Here is a 16,697-nt window from a genome sequence, read left to right on the forward strand (position 1 = left end):
GGTTGGATACTTTGACCTTCAAGAGGTGTCAATCAAGACAGAATTTATCTCAGTACCTTTCTCTGCCAAAGTTTTCCACAATCTTGCTCATGTGTTTTATAGTAATACTTTCTTTTTCCCTGTTCATTAACTATTAAAATAAAATATTCACATGACAGATTTTTGCCTCAGTTTTCCCACAGCAATCATATTTCCTCACCCAAGAGGATGTCAGGAAGCTTCATTAATTGTTTCTGAAACATTTACAACTTTTCATGGAAAAAGGTAAAGCATCCGTCTCCTGAAGGAGAAAAATAATTTCCAAATGGATGAAGCATCTCAGCTCCCCTCTGCAGCGCACATGTATTTTTATTCTTCTCTCAGAGAGAAAGAATATGAGACACAGATGTTATAATCAGTTTGTCAAGTTCACACCTATTATCTAAAGAACAGAACTTATGTCTTTTCCCCTTCAGTTGCAGTCTTTAACCTCAAAGCGATGCTTCATGGTTAAAATACCTCTGGATCTGGTGACAGACCAGAGGGTATCTGAATTAAACAAATCACCCCGTGAGCAACAGCAGCAGCGAGGCTTGGTGTCCTTTGGATTTGGTTTTAATTTCTCCCCCTCTCCCAGCCACAACATCCCCAGCTATGACTGCCCTCCCCTACTTCTCCCTCCCATGCACTTTCGTGCTTCCCTCTGGCCAACACTTGCAGCCCCTCCAACTCCCTCCTCCATCCCTAGTGGCAGGGCACCCAGGACATGCTGAAGGGCACTAGTGCTAGCTCCCAGGTCAGTTTGGGTGAGCTGACTGGCCCTGGTGGCAGGACAACCCTTGTGTGCATCCTGAGTGCACGCTGTTACCCAGAGTTGTTGCAGTCCACAGTGGTTACCCCATGTAAAATAGAAGCCCGCTTACAAAGAAATTACCTCCTGGCAGCAGCTCACTTGAGCTAATCTTATGTAAGAGTTGCTTTCGTTTATTTTAAAACAAAAAAAAATCTTTTAAAAGCTGAATTGGAGGAATGGATATTTAAAAAAAAAAAAGCTGTAAGTTTTCTAAAAGAAAAAAAAGCCTAAGATAAAAGTATCAGTAGTTGATGCAAACAGGTGAACATGCTAAAAAAAAAGGAAAACAAAAAGAAAAAAAGACCCCAAACTTTAAAACATATCACCAGGGATACCACAAGGGGTGGTTGCCACTAATTTAAAGATTGTATTGTCCCTTTCCAGAGGGTGCATTTATTTTCTTTCTTTCTGTGTATCAGGACAGTAGATGTATTTTCACACCAGGTTAAACTATTGCTATCAAAATGATAGGTTATGAATGAGCTCCACAGGTATGCACTGAAAAAGTTATTTGCTGCAAACTGAAAAACGGGGACTGGTGCTCAGAAGAGATTAGGGATATCTCAGGAGCAGAAAAGGGAAAAAAAACAACATCAGGAAGCTAGGTCTTCACAACAGGAAGCTGTGGGAGGCTTGGGGTGGATACTAAGCCACTGTTTGCTGAGGACTTGAATTAATGTATTATGGCTCTGTAACGATCAATTCCAATGAACATATCCAGACTGAGATCCTCTAAAGGAACGATCAGCACTGGCTTACAGACTTGAAAGCAAGAAAGCATCATACGAATAGTATTCTGTCTTCATGCATCATATAGGCACTTTACATCCTGCCTCCTACAGGCAAACCAGACAAATCCTATGTAAAATAAAGATCCACTGTGTTTCACTTGTTCTGCCTGAGATTTCCTCATCTGATTCCAGCCCTGCAGTCACCCACCGCAGTACAGACTCCTTGCACAGCAGTGCTTCAGCTTTTCACCCATCCTGTGGTCCCTTATACCAGGCACAGCTGGACAGCTTGTCTTCCTGTCTGCTAAGCACATTGCTTACATCCATCGCCCAGAGCAGGGTGGAAGCCATGGCCATGTACTGCAACATTCCAACATCCCCATATTGAAATTCCTTGCAGAAGTAGGACACACTAGATCAGTGGAACACTGTGGCTCCTCAGCTGCCATGGGGCTGTCACATGCTGTCTCCTTGGCTATGCTGGATCATGACCTAAATCATGTACACTCTTCTAACCCCTCTACGAAGTGACCCCAATGCATAGGTCTCATGTGCTGAGCCTGAAAGCAAACAGTACATTTGGGGAACCTTGGATTTATTTCAAAACAGATGAAGTCCTTTTCCAAAAGAAACAGGAACATTAAAGCCTTTGTAATGGAAACAGTGAGACATGGGCTTCAGACTGATCAAGCTGAAGCAATCTTCAAGGCAATCTTTTGTCACAAATGAGGAATATTTTCACTCCCCACCCCTTAGCAGACCCCTATGATATATTTTATTTCCTTTGCAACTGGCATCAACTCATTTTCCGAAGTCAAATACATCTACCTTCCTTGTTTCTCTCTCTTGGGACTCTTTGAAAGAGAAGGAAAACATCAAGACTAGACTGTGTTGTGGGATTTAACATGTCAGGAGAGAAACAACAAAGAACACAATTATAAGAATGATACATAATACAAAATAAACTGGGAAAAGGGTGAGACAAAGAAAAAGCGCAGCTGAATCATCTGAGCTATAGCTGCAGAGATCCCTGCATAAATCCTCCTGTAATTTGCCCTATCACAATCACTTGGTTTAGGATTCTGCTGTACTCCATTTCACCACTGTCTATCATTCACACATATAAAGCCAGTGCTGCTTTGAGCTACTCTACTCCTTGATCATAAAAAGCCTTCCTTCCCCCAAACCCGTCTGCCTGCCAGCTCAAAAATCCCAGGTAAATCCACCACATGGTATCACCTTCTCACAGCACTTAGAGCTGCAAGTCATGTCCAATCACCATTTATCCATCTCACTTCAGGCACCATTTTGTGAAGACTGACTCACTCCACCATGTTTACTCCTTAAGAGTACTAGGTAATTTGTCCTTTGCAGTAGCATCCATTTTGTCTACCTGATTTGCTCTCTTCTTGGAATTTCACGAGGTCACATCAGTTCTATGTCACAGGAGAGTACATGAACTGGTACAAGGGGAAAAGTCACCATGGAAAGAATAAACGTCTTCATAAAAGGACACTATCACTGCCTGACATCTATTTACAGTTCAGATGTCATCACACAAGGCTGTCGAAACTCATGCAATTTTGGATAGTAGCTCTTATTCTGTGTTACTGACATCTCCCTAATAGGGCGTGTTTGTGGCATTTCTCTGGGTTTCTTGCATCATTTGTACACCATTCTAAGTACAATCCTAAATGTAATCATTCTTCTGCTGTCCTTCAAAGCTCCCTTCTATCACTGGCCACCTTTCACATCCAAGGTTAAAGCAGCTCTCTGGAACTTCTGTTAGCTTGAATTTTTCTGTTGCTTCATAGGAAAAGAATCACATAGTAACTCGAGCAATGCTTTAAATATGCAGAAAAGAAGTAACACCTTTATAATGAAAAGGTGAGCCTTCTAGTGAGAGAGGTCACTTTCTAGTAGCAATGTGCAAAGAAACACTAAAGCCTCATTATTACTCACAGCTATAGGGAGATCTCCTTCAGCTCAGTCGATGATTGTGTGGAACCAAAGGACCAGGACCACGAAGGCAATTTTTCTGAAAATAGGAAAAGGAGAGCAATCTTTTATTTAAGAATATCATGTATTTGCAGTTGGCTACAGTATTTTCTCCATGAAGACTCCATCTTTAAAACAAATGCAGAAAAAAAATCTCCCTGTTACTTTCTTCTCTCTCAAATGCTCAGAAAGTTTTCCATCCAATTCATCTTTTTCATTTCAACTTTTCAAAATGTTTTATAGATCGCATGACTTGTTTTTCCAATTTTTATGAACTTCGTTCCAACCTGATGACTAATGGAAAAATCTTTTTATGGAAAAATTGTGAATGTGATGTACCAGATTCCATAACTCTTGGAAAAACTTTTGCATCAGACTATCTATAATAGTCTCTCATACCTGTATTCATTGCTTTTTAAAATGTGATTATGATTACTGTGAATTTGTTTTCTAATAGACTAAATATACACTTTCCTTGCAATCTAAAATTTAAAGACTTGAATGCTTGCAGTAAGGACCAGGTTCATTATTTGTTCCTTCCTAATTTCTCACGACTAGATAAAATTCTGATTAGTTATTCTCTTGGTTTCCTTTACCTTTACTTTTCCCTGAAATGAAAGACCCTATTTCTCTCGTACTTCGATGAGAAGGCTAGAAGGTCTCTATCTTTTCCTCCACCAGCACTGTAAGAGTCATTTTGTCACCTTGTATAAATTACTTGCTTCTGCAAGGATAACTCTTATGATCTCTAGAGACAGGTAACACCACAAAGTCCTCTGGTATCCCAAGATCAAACGTGTTTAAAGCACCCATGACAATGAAGCGCACCCAGTCCTGCATTACGGCCCTTATTCAGTAAGCACAGGCCACAGATTTCACTTGGACAGCTCAAGCTTAAAATCACAAAATTAGAGCCTAATGACTTTATTAATAATATTATTAATAATGAAGCATTTATATTCTCTGGCCATTTTCATTTCAAATTGGGATTTATGGCAACATGAACAAAACCCCAAATAAATTGCATCTGAAGTTATCAATAGCTCACAGAAGCCCAGCTCTGTCAAAATGTGAGGAACTCAACAGGTGCAGATATAGCTCCTTAACCACTTGAATGCTGGCTCTATTTTTTTGACAATCCTGTATTTAACCTGTAAGCTAGGAGACACAGGACTAGGAAGAAGTATCGGTAGTGGTGTGATTTTTCCTTCTTTACTGGCAACCTACATGTGGTGTTTTGCTTGAGGCATTAAATACATTCCAGAAACACATTTGAGTTGCCTCAGTATCTAGTGTTTCAACAGTGATATACTTCTCCTTCCTTATCTTTTCCCAATACAGAGTTCACAATGGTCTGTAGAAGCATACATTCATTATTCCTCAGCTAGCATTCTGCTTTTTTGTGGAAAACAGACCTAAATAGAGTTGTGCAAATTACTTGGCTGGTCAACGACCACAACAGAACTCAATGCAGCTCTCTACCTTTCAGCACTCTGCTTTATCCATAAAGCTTAACTTGTTCTTAGCAATAGATTGCTTCTTTCAGCATACAAACGTTGTCCCTGCATCATCTACCACAAATACAATTTTTAAATGTATGCATTTGGGCTCTTTGAGTCCACCTTCTCACTGTTTCTCCTTTCTTCCTGACTTGTCTGGAAATAAGATTTCTTTGCATTGCAGAATCTGAATAGGGAGCTGCACCTGTTAGCTCTGTGATACCTCAGGGCTCTCTAGTCAACCATCTGCTTTTCAAAAACTGTGTTAGCTCTTGGGCAAGCAAGACGACAGTAAAGTATGTTTTATCACCTTAATGCTGAACGTGATCATTTACACTGTAGTATAACGTACCAGGCCAGTCAGAAGTTTTACTAAGGAAGAAAATTCCAGGTGAAAGGCAGAGAGGGCCAAGAAGAGGAGGGAAAAGGGTCACAGGGATGAACTGAGAGGAAATGAATGGGAACAAAACTAGCTTGCTTCCAACAAAAGTCAACTTGATATGCTCTACTTGGACCCAGGGACTTATTATTACATATTTCTATAACATGCTTCTATATAGTTGCAGAAATAAAAATAAATTGGTAAAAATTCAACAATCTAAACTGAAAAAAGCTTGATCCAGACATTTTAACATGACTTCTCATCTTGAATTAGTGCCTGAAATTCATCTCTTTCGATTGAATTAAGTCTCAGAGCGCCACCCAGGCTTTGCCTGTTTTTTCCAGGAAGAGTAGACCAATGCCTGATTCATACTTCCATTATATCACAATTGTGCTTTTGTTTGGCATCCTCTCATCTCTTGCAAGTCACTTGCAGATGGTCTAGAAGCCACAGAACAAGCTGTACTTCCTTTTGATGTCAGCCATCACCATCTTGTGGAAGCCTTCCAGTTTACTACACACAAGGTACAATGATCACTCTCCACAGATCTCTCTTCTGACTTTAAAAAAACTTTTCATAGGATTCTGTAGCTAGCCTTTCCTCAGCTATCAGGTTCCTATTATTATCAGGAATAAAGAAATAACTCGCACCGCTTTCATCTCACAAGGCACGATAAGTTCACAGCACCCAACTCAGGAAAAGGAGACAGGGATTTTGTGGATTGCTCGGTGCCTCATGCAGATTGGTGGTCCAAAGGAAATACTTCGGAGAATACTATAATGCTGTTACGTAAGTTGGTGTTATGCCATCCCTCTGGATTTTGCTGTCAACCCTGATCACCCTGTCTCAGATAGGATGTAAAAGAAGCAAAAAGGGTTCAGAGAGTAAAAAGACTCATTAAAGCCCTCAAGAGCTTTCCATATGCAAAAAGTTTAGAAAGCTTCAAACTGACAGAGAAAATGAAAAAGACTGAACATAGGAGAAGTGATATAAATGTAGCTGCATAGAGAAAATAAAATAAATCTGACCTCCCAAGAAAAGAGGGGACAGTCATTAAAACTAAAAGGCAGAACATTAAAACCAATAAAAGGATTATTATTTTTTTATCCACATACTATACAATTAACTTGCAGGACTCTGCACCCAAGACAGCAGAAGGGCCAAGGTTTTATGAGGGTTTGGAAAAGGACTAATTATTGCCATACTAACAATAATAAAAACATAATAATAATATAATTGTAGAAATAATTATTAGCAGTAGTCAATAAACAGAATATCCGCAATTATGGTACAATAAGGAGTGAGACTGAAAACTGCCCATGTTTAAAGACAAAAGGCAACTTCAATTTGATACCTATTAAGGAGAAACTACCCCTATGGGAAAGGTTAAATCACTTACTCTTTAGCAGAAATCCAGCAAATTTTTTTTTGAAGGACCTGATACTGGGTTCTGTGATGCTAATGGTGTAGCTTTCCAGAGTGGTGTGTGAAATGCATATGTGCTCATCAGTCCAGTGTTCAACTTAAATACCCCACAGGACAGAATCTGTACAACCAAAATCAGATCCTTGTAAAATCAAAGAACATTTCTGTTTTCAGGGGTACATGCTATTTTTATTTACTTGTGAAAAGTGAGGTTATTTTGGCCATTTATTTTAATGCACATAACGAAGTGGGGGCAGAAAAGAATATTTTGTAGGTATAACAAAAAAAATGCTAGTGACAGTGTTTTTTTTCTTTGTTGATTAAGATGTGAAAAAGCATCAAATTTAAGGCAGAGCATTCTTAACCATCTACAGATCTCCATGCTCTAACAGACCTTTTTACTATTATAAAATCAAGTTTACATGTGGGATAAACAAAAATCAGATTCTCATGAAGTTGTACCAGCTCACAGACAGCCAAACGAGCCTTCATTCTCATGGATTTCTGTCCACGTTGGGTCTCCGATGTATAATTTTCTTAAAATTGTGAGGTAGCCTCTCCCTCAGTGGGGTCATTAAAAGAGCCTTTCCCTTTTAAAGAGCTGCCTAGTTCCACAAAACATGTGGAAGCTTTGGTATCTTGGAGACTTTTACTCACCAAACTTGGCTGAATGTGGCTAAATTTAAAAAATAAAAATAAAAAAAAAAATAAATTGGAGACAGGTAATACAAACTACATCCAGGAGCAAACAGAGCGGGTTCCCGGAAATCTCATTTCCTTGGGGAGACACGCCTCGGGAAGACGTACAGATGCAGGCAGCCTGTGAGAGTTACGTAGAAAAACTTCTGTCCCTGCAGAATCTCCCAAGCATTCCTCCAGTGAAATCAGACTGCAGCAAAATGCAAGCACGTAGGGGCATGTGTTTCTGCCCCACACTCAGCTGCTGTGGAGATGTTTAAGTAGAGGCACTTCTAGAAAAGCCAGAACCCATTTAAACTAAATAAAATCAGGCCGTATACTCTCTGCCAAAAGCTTGTTTTGTTTCCTTGTACATCGGTATATCTTTGCCGACACAAAAGCATACACTACAACCTAGAAGACTATCTCCACTATTCCAACTTTTAGATGAAATATAGCTGTGAAACCAAAATATCACTTCTTCAGAAACAGAAAAAAGAAAAAAAAAAAGCAGTACTCCCATAAACAATGGTCAATCTAAAGCTTCAGAAGAAATATATGCAGTAACACACATTCTTACCTGCACAAGCCTGTAACATCAGCCTTTGAGGTTTTTTTTTACATCTACTCTGTAACGATGCATTTTTTGAAAATGCTTCTAGTGCTCAGGAATGCCAAGAATTTAGGAAGAGAGCCACAGCTTAAGAGAGCAATTATTTGCCAGTAAATACTCAATTTGCTTGTCCTGTGATTTTTCTTCTCCTAACTCGCCCTCTCCATAATCCGTCTCTCGCTGCGTCACAAGCACAAGAAGTCTTTTCTTCATAACATAACACTTCAGTTAGCTATTTTGTTAGCATTAATTAAGAATTCCCTCTACTGGTCATTTTCTATACTCTTACAAATAGCACCTTGAGCCCCGGACATTAGAAAGCAGTGAGTCAGTGTGTGGGATTCAGCCACCGTTTATAAACACCTTCAACCACATTCACCCAGTTTACAATATTCAGGACATCTCAGCTGAATTACTGCTTTGTGTCCAGTTTGTATTCAGATGGGGGCCATATGTTCCTTCATGTATTAGAGCAGAGCTCATTAGCACTGCTGCAGTCAAGCCACAGCAAACATTTTTTTTTTCTATCTTGCCTCCATTTTAACCTGATTAAAAACATTTTCTCCAGGGTAGATTTCTGGAAGAGAACTGCTCAAATCAAAAGTACTGCCAAAATGGGTATGTGTAAATTTAAAATTACTTTTAAAATCAGTAGTTGCTTTTGCTGCAACAGAACTCTGTTGCTGTTTAGGATTAAACTACTTACTAGATGCACTTTCTAAAAACACAGAAAAGCCTTCATAAAAACTGGTACAGTAACCACAAGGGCTAAATATTCAGTGAGCAAAAAGACCTAGAAGAATTCAGCATTCAATCTTTCTCTTAAGGATTTAGGCACATAACCTATTTTAAAGAGGGTATGCATCTGTGCAGGCAGCATCATACAACTAGATTAACACCTTGCAATAATGGGGAGAGTGGGTGTAGTTAGAAATCTGGATGTGCAAATTGTATTTCCTAAGAAATTTTGTGTAGGCAAGTTCCATTCTGCTCAATCAACAGTAGGCAGAGAAATACTATATTTGGCAAAAATTAATAAAATACAGAAGGAGTGACTTGAATCACCCACATTAATTGCTAAATGAAAATCCAGGTTTTGAAATACAAAACAGGAACACCCTTATAGGGAGTAGAATTAAAAAGTGACCCACCTGGGATTGAACGATATGAGAAAGAATGCATTTAAATCCATTTTAGGATACAAGCAGGTCATCTTTCAAAGTCAGTTTGGGTCTGGTTACTTCTTACATGAGTGAAAACGAATTGTGGGCCAAATACTGAAAATTAAGATCACGTCGTGGACGCTTTAGTGCATTTAGAAGTACTGCATGCATTTCATATGATATGATAGAAAAACAGAACTATCACGTATTCATAGAATCACAGACTGGTTTGGGTTGGAAAGGACCTCAAAGCCCACCCAGTTCCAACGCTCTGCCATGGACAGGGCCACCTCCCACCAGACCAGGCTGCCCAAAGCCCCATCCAGCCTGGCCTTGAACACCTCCAGGGATGGGGCATCAACAGCTTCTCTGGGCAAAAAGTTCTACTCAAACAGTAAAATGTATAATTAACAATAAAATGTAATAATAATTCCTCATATACAAACATGCATTCTAAAATACCACATTCTGAGCACAAACAGAATCAGAACTATCAAACGTCCCTAATATAATGCACTTATTTTGTGTCTATGCTATATATCAGCTGCTAAAAAGCAACAAGTGAAAAATGTGCTCAATCAATCCAGACATCTTTGGGATTCTTGTACGTATATATCTCATATGCCCAAATTGATTATTTCATGTTAGAAATTATTTAACCTTCCTCCCCAAACCCACCTGTCCATCCATAACACAAGAAGAACTATAAAACCACCTTCTGCATGCAAGACACCATCCAAAAAAAGTGAAATAGAACGATGAAACAAGTGGCATGTGAAAAGTAAAACAAACAAAAAAAACTACAATTACATTGCTCTGTTATTCCCTAAACCTGACTTCCCTGTGAAAACATGACACAAAATACACCTGAAGGTTAATATACTTAGCTATATAGGTGCCCTCACAACAGGAGAGCTTCGAAATGCCCACTTAGGACCTGCCACATATCTGTGGACATAAACACCACAGTTTTTATTGGTTTCAAGTAAGACAGATAAACATATTTTAAAGAACCTTGCAACTGAGACCGTGTTTTCAGAAAGAGTCAGCTCCTCGGTAAGTCTTTAAAAGCAATGGACCTGCACTCCAATAGGAAAGTCTTGGAAAATATACTTAACTTCGGATGAACAGAGTCACATCCTAATTGCATGCAAGATAAACTAATGGTTTTCCCCTAGGCTTTGACTTAAACTGACATAAACAAAGCAGTCCAGAATTAGATCTGACTATTGTCTAGTATATGTTATGTATAATTTAAAGAGAGAGCAGAGAAGAGATCAGTCTTAGGAGGTACTTTCAGGTCATTTTTTTTTTCAGTATTTATATGAGAATCTGAAAATGAAAGTTTAAATCAACTTTAAACAAAATGAAAGTACATTAAAGAAAATGAAAGTGACGAGCAGAATTCTGTTGTTAAGGCTTACAACCGAAAAAACAAACAGCACGAACAAAAATAAATTTGATTTTTATAAACAACTGTAAGCAACCAGCGTACACTGCAATATTCCACAATAAATAATTCTTTCTGAAAAAAATGGATAAGGGCTTCCTAATTTTTGTTGTCTTAAAGCATGTATTTTCACATTAATACACTAATTTGTCTTTGCACAGCCAAGCTTTTGAAAGAAGAGCTGACACACTTAATAGGAACAACTGGGTTAAATGGGAATTTACTGGATCAAGTCAGAACATAAATTCTTACTTATCCGGTGTAATTAATGTAAAATTATACTCTTCTCAACAGGGACTGTACGGTAAAAGGGATATCTGGTTTGCTTAGGAGGTGCCCCCATTAGCTGGCTTTTTTTTTTTTTTTTTTTTTTTTTTTACGTGCTCAAAGCAATCAGCCAGTAGAGCCAGACACTGTCCTCAGGTAACCTCGTGTAGCTGCCTTGAGTGCAAAACGCTGTCACTTCTCAGACTTCGCACACTGTGATCGGCTTCCTTCCTTCACAGCCATCCCCCGTGGGAGGACAGAAGTGCAGCCGGCCCTCCTCGCTCGCGTGGCACTGGCACCGTACGTCGGCAGCAGGGCTGCAGGTGGCCCCACGCCTCAGTGTGCACTTTTTGGGGAGAAACCCTTCCAAATTCAATTGACAGAAACACAGATACGTGGTCACTGTAACTTTTTAACTTCCCCTTTGGATTATTTTTTTTTCTCCCTGCTAGAAGCTCCTATTTGCTCTCAGTTTCAAAGTTTTTTTTTAATTTTTTTTTTCTATTATTTTATTTTCAGAAGCCAGACAGACATTCTGTAGTGATGTCCAGTAAATAAAATCTCTTAACATGTCTTGGTGCTTTTTGGGGGATCACAGCAGCTCACAGTACTAATGTCCCCATCCCATCTCCCCATAGAAGGGACCCTCAGCACTACCCATGCCACGTGTCACCACTACAGCACTGTCACTGAGCAGTTTCAGCTGCTACAGAAGAGGAAACCAGAACTCAGAATAGTGACTTTAGAAGAACATCTTGACTTTGAGGAAAAGAGAAACACATCCAGCAAATTACACCCATGTTTAGGTACACTAAGTGGGAAACAAATGATTTAAGTTGTCCGGGAGAGTTAAAATTCAGCTGCTGAATGCTATGCCTTTATCCAGTAAATCCCGACCTAACTCCACAGACCAGCTTCTGAACAGTAAACCCTGATGCAAACCTGAGCTATTTCTACCTGAATCCCTGCCACCAACACCAAATTTACAAAGGTGTGCCTCTGATCCAGACCCGACCCAAGGAGCGATGTCTTTGGGAAGGCTGAACAGTGGCTTGGTAAGTAGGAGATGTCACTTCAGTCAGCCTGCACAGGCTGTTACCAAATGGAAAAGGGATTTTGGGCCCTGGTGGAGAGGCTGCATCCACTAGTTGGCTGGCTACAAGAAACTTGCATGTGCTCGACTGTTTTTGATGGGGTTTCCCATCTACCTCTGTTGAAAGTTGCCGGAGAAAAGCTGGCTGGCTATTTGGCAAAAGATTCTCCCTGATGGGATTTTAACCAACAGTCCAGGTGCCCAGTAGACGTTACTGATGCACAGTTCCAGCTCTGTTATTTCTCTTTTTTTTATTTCTTATTTATTTAAAGTTTTATGCATCTTCGCTTACAGCATGCAGTGCACTTATTTTCAGCTCAGGTTTAAAAACTCACCAGGAGAAAAACTGTAATACCTTATCCTATCAGACTAATAACACAGAGCTTACATGCCCTTTAAATCAGAATTGCTTTCCCCCAGCCAACGGTGGATAAAATTGTTCTAGACTGCAGCAGATGGAACTGGAAACCTTTCCTTCCTGTTTATATCTGGGGCACATATGATCAGCCTATGCGGATAAGGCTTCAGCAAAACATTTCCAAAAGAAGTGTATCAGGAACGCGAGCATTTGCAGATAATAAATCACAGAAAAATGCTCCATTAAAGCTCTGGAAACAACCCTTTTCACCCTGCAAAGGGGATCAAAAGCTCCAAAGTACTAAGCCAGGCTGGGCAACTTCAGTCTCTACATCCCTCAAGCGTGAGAGGAGCACACAGAAATCTCTCGTATGTCAACAGCCAGGGCAACAGCGGAGGGAGAAGCAGAGGTTTCCCGAAGCAGCTGCTGACAAGGTGCGCTCAGGACGGAGCACAGAGGCCCTGTGTGATCGCCTTTGAGTAAGGAAGGTTTCCTGGTAAATCTCCAGGACTAGGCACTGCGAGAAAAGACTCCCCACTCAGGGCACGGACTGGGAACCTGACCAACACATGCGTTTTCTAGTGCTCATTATCAATTTCAGAGAGCAGGTTTATCTTCAAAGGACCTAATGCAGCAGGGAAAGAGCATCCCCTGCCCTTTGCAGCCAGGGAACATAGGCACAGATACATCGACTTTTCCAAGGTTACAGAGCCAGAGACGAGGAAAAGAACCCAGATTTCTCTTGGTCTGCTGATCAGAGCCTTAAAAACACCAAACAATCCTCCCTCCAGCTTCAAGGCCACAGTTTGACGCTTAGTACTTTCAGAGGGCATAATCTGGGCACAAGTGAGGACGTGCAAGACAGGAAAAAAAAAAAATCCTTGTTTGATCTTCACAGGAAACCCTAGCCCTGAAGTAACCTTGAGGTAACGAATAATGAAAAACATGATTTCTACTTGCAAGTTTAACACATGAGGTTTGGCGGTCATCAAAGTGGTTTTGACTCTGAAGTGAGAACTGGTGTTTTTACACTATACTTTCAGCACAGTGGTTTTAAAATCTCTCTGTAAAGATGGATACAAGTAGTTTGTTTATTAGGTTAGGAATTAAAGAGGGGAAAAAAAAAACAGATTTAAAACTCTCCTTGGCTTAATTACTCTTAACATTTATTCACTTAATCAGATGAAAGAAAAAATCAGCTTGACTTTTTTGACAGCAAAGACAAACCAACCGGAAAATTCACCTCCTACAAGAAATGTTGAAAGGGAAAACTCTGGATAGCAACATGTTAATAAAATGCTTTCAAATACAGACACAACTCGATTGTAATGAAATCTTATATTCTCTTTGACCTGCCACCCCTGCATTTAGCTTCTCCCCTCCAGAAGACAGGGAAAACTCTTGGATTCAAGTATCAATTTTCACCTCCTTACCCATAGGAAGGGGCACTGCACAGGACATCGATATGCAAAATCAGGTGCCTGTGAATTTACTTTGCAAAATACCTGCTTACACAAAAAAAAAAAATATGGAAGAAGCTACAATAAGGTCAAAAAATATGACTATTTCTTCAACATTATTTTGTTTCCTTCCTTAATTAATGTTGCTAAGACAGATGAATACTCTTAAATTCATTTCAAAAATAGGGATTACTGGGGGCCACTGATAGTTTTTTCTAAGTTTGCAACAAGTCAGCAGCAATGCTGGGAATGGACCACTGCTGCCAGGCTCTTGTTTTGTGTCTCTCTCTCTCTCTCTGCTCCAGGGCCCCAGATCTTCCCCAGCTCCTGGGAAATAGCGACTTTTATATCTAGAGATCAAAGGGGCAGCATTTATTCTCTGAGGACACGAAGTCCTAATACCAGCTAAGACTAAATGCTCTTAAATTGTTCACTGTAGGGAACTTGGAAAAGAGACTTTGTTTTGCACCATTTATAGTGTTCTGCAATCAAAAAATCTCAGAGACTGCAGGAAGATACATACTTACATTTAGGTTTGAGATGACTGTTCCAGGCCTCCCCCTAATATAATATTTCATAGGCAAATAATAAAATGGATATAGATGGTCTTTCATAACAAGCTTCCAATTTTATTTGGTTCTATTTAATCACGTATTTTGCTGAGGCCAACTGCATTCTCTCTGGTTGCTTAGACAGTGGGTTTCATGCATTCTTGCATATATTTGAACTTTTGATCATTTTCCAAAAATTCACTGCTAGTATCCTAGGCAGCCATCACTGGGTAGTGATATGGGTCATTCTAGTTCAGAATAAAAAGGAGATGAGTGTGACTGATCCTTTTTCTCAGGGCCAAATCTCATAACAAATCATCTGGAAAACTGCCAATGACTTCAATGAGACCAGAAATTGTCCCTACTGTTATCTAAAAAACTTCATATTCCTTATGAGAAAAGCAGGGTGCAAATTCTCTAGCCAGACTAGATTCATTCTCCTATAGACTAGGAGCAGGAGAATCAGATGAAAGAGCAAAGAAAGGGATAGAAGTCTTTACTGTTGTCTGTACATAGTTGCTCATTGAATTCCAAAGTAGATGTAGGGAAAGCAGCATTGTGTCAGTTCTTTCTGAGCAAAAGTGGAAATCCTACCTTTTTTCTTTTTTTAAGAGCTATTTAGAACACTTAATTTATTAAATTATATAATACAGGCCTGTTCCTGTCTTAATCCTTTAGACTTAGCTCCCAGCAGAGGGTGAATGGAAGAAAATGAAGCTGGAATATAAACTACTTATGAAGTGCTTTTTACCAGAAAATAAAAGGACAAAGTAAAAAAAAACAACAACAACAACAAAAAAAACCACAAAACATGTTTTTGTTGTTTTTAATTTCATTTGGAAAAAAAAATCAGTGCACCTATATGAGTATGTGTGTGCATGCACATATGTCAGATTTACTGCAATAACAAGAAAGAAAATGATCTGATCTTTAAAAAAGCCAGGAATCTGGGACTTGAATTCTCTGACTTCAATAGTGTTGCAAGGACTTGGAATGTGACAGATACTGGTATATTGTGTCCTGTTGTGAACGAGTGCTTGACTCTGAAGCTTTATAGCATCTCTGTTCCTAAACAGCAAAATGCACTACTCATGAGGCACATCTGAAGACTTAGGATTTGATGTGCTATTCTTGACCTCTCCCTTTCCAGTGCGCAGTGCTTACCCTGTCAACTGCCTGGCCTGTTATTGACCTTTAATTTCACAATAGGCTCATGTTGACAAATCACTTCGAAATGAGATCAACATAGATACGTAACTCATGGTACGATACAAACAGAAAGGAGTTTTCAAAAGCTGGTGAGCGCAGGAAATAAGCAGCAGTCATTACGTACAAGGGGAGTTACATGTTCAGCTGTTTGCATGCTGGGCTGACATCTTCAAGTATGGTATTATATTGCTTTATATTATATATAAAAGCACCTTTTTTTCCTGAAAGCCTATAAGATTTTTTCTTTCTTTTCTTGAACTAGTCCTATATTGTCTCTCAGTTCTGCTAGGCAGCCACCTCTAAGATGGAAGACAGAGGCAGGTATACAAGTGGAACACAATGCTGAATCACCAAGGAGTAATGGGATTTTTGGTTATTCCAAACACCACCAACCTTCCTTACCACCACAAACCTCTTATAGGAACACAAAGAGAACATATATAGGAAGACGATTTCAGTGTGAATTATACGATAATCAATTTATGTGCCAGGGGAAAAAAAAGATGGAAGGTGGAGGGAGTTTGAGATGACTGCCCCCAATGAAGGGATTTCAGTCTTGAGCTTCGTACCCCATAAGCAACCCCTCTAGCAAAGTTATCTTGTTCCACTGCTCTTTATGTTACGGGGTAAACACTTAAAGTGATAAGTTAACCACAGAATGTTTGTATTAAACATGGGCCTCCTGCTCTCTAGTTTCTATAATTTACAACAAAGAGTTTATTAAACACAACTCTTTCTGTCTGACATTCAAATCCATCTCTGCAACACACTCTCCTCTGGATTTGCGCCACAGAATGAAATGCTATGGAAAAACAAAATAAACCAAAACCCTGCTGTGGAAACAGGACAAATCTAGTTTCACATCCCCTGCAGAGAGAGAAACAAGACGGAAGTAAAAAGCACCAAATGGAGCTCATAAAGCTTCACTCTGATCTCAGCCTCCACATTCTGGCAGAAAGCACCACCTAAGAGATGTGCTCTGCTTCAA

At 39.6% G+C, this 16,697-nt stretch overlaps 1 protein-coding gene across 12 annotated transcripts in view; it reads right to left on the reverse strand.

Moving 5' to 3' along the window:
* LOC310892228 (uncharacterized protein) overlaps nucleotides 1-16,697 on the reverse strand; it is a 421,439-nt gene that overhangs the window by 246,932 nt on the left and 157,810 nt on the right. For all 12 annotated transcript variants that reach the window (XR_014577955.1, XR_014577956.1, XR_014577957.1 and 9 more), the window contains exon 5: nucleotides 3,526-3,601. The gene's annotated coding sequence lies outside the window, so the exon portion shown is untranslated. The remainder of the gene's footprint in view (nucleotides 1-3,525; nucleotides 3,602-16,697) is intronic.

The sequence above is a fragment of the Anser anser genome (assembly GCF_964211835.1).
Source record: "Anser anser genome assembly, chromosome: 1".
NCBI lineage: Eukaryota > Metazoa > Chordata > Aves > Anseriformes > Anatidae > Anser > Anser anser.